Below are 922 nucleotides of genomic sequence, written 5' to 3'. Positions count from 1 at the left end.
AAAAAAAAAGATTCGCCCCCTGACTGCTGGGACCCACCAGCTACATCTTCTTACGCAAGGAAGTGCGTCCGGGCAAAAAAAACGATTCGCCCCCCTGACTGCTGGGACCCACCAGCTACATCTTCGCACGCAAGGAAGTGCGTCCGAAAAAAAGATTCGCCCCACTGACTGCTGGGACCCACCAGCTACATCTTCGCACGCAAGGAAGTGCCTGACAGTCGGGACCCACCTGGTCGAAGCGTACGTAGCGTTGTCATTCTGGTCGCAAACGTGTACGTACATATATACTGGTGGATGTAGAGGCGCGCACGTGTTGTAGTAGAGGCGCGCACGTAGCATGTACACATACATACAGCGGCCAGGGTGCAAGAAAGAAAATACGGCCACGTATGTGTACATACGGGCGGGGTCTCGAACGCCTACTCGCGCATATATACGTACGACCAGGGCTCGTGTACATTGGCTGGGTCGGAACGGAGAAACTACGTCGTCGTCGTGTTCATGGGGAGCCAACCGACTGGGTCGGAACGAAATGCATGGTCGTGTTCATCGGGAGGGCTTGGACGGAACAGGCGATGGAAACGAGGCCTGGCGTACCACAAAACGGAGGAAACGGCTTTGTGTTCGACCGGCCACGTTCGAAACAGGATCCTGTTCATCAGGAGGGGTCTGGCGTACCGCAAAACGGAGGAAACGGACCTCCTACGGTCGAAACAGGGGTCCTGTTGATCGGGAGGGGTGTGGCGTACCGCAAAACGGAGGAAACGAACCTCCTACGGTCGAAACGGGGGTCTTGTTGATCGGGAAGGGTGTGGCGTACTGCAAAACGGAGGAAACGGACCTCCTGTGGTCGAAACGGGGGTCCTGTTGATCGAGAGGGGGTGGCGTACCGCAAAACGGAGGAAACGGACTTGTGTTGGAG

The sequence above is a fragment of the Triticum aestivum genome, chromosome 1B (assembly GCF_018294505.1).
Source record: "Triticum aestivum cultivar Chinese Spring chromosome 1B, IWGSC CS RefSeq v2.1, whole genome shotgun sequence".
Lineage (NCBI taxonomy): Eukaryota > Viridiplantae > Streptophyta > Magnoliopsida > Poales > Poaceae > Triticum > Triticum aestivum.
This window is presented reverse-complemented; position numbering follows the sequence as displayed.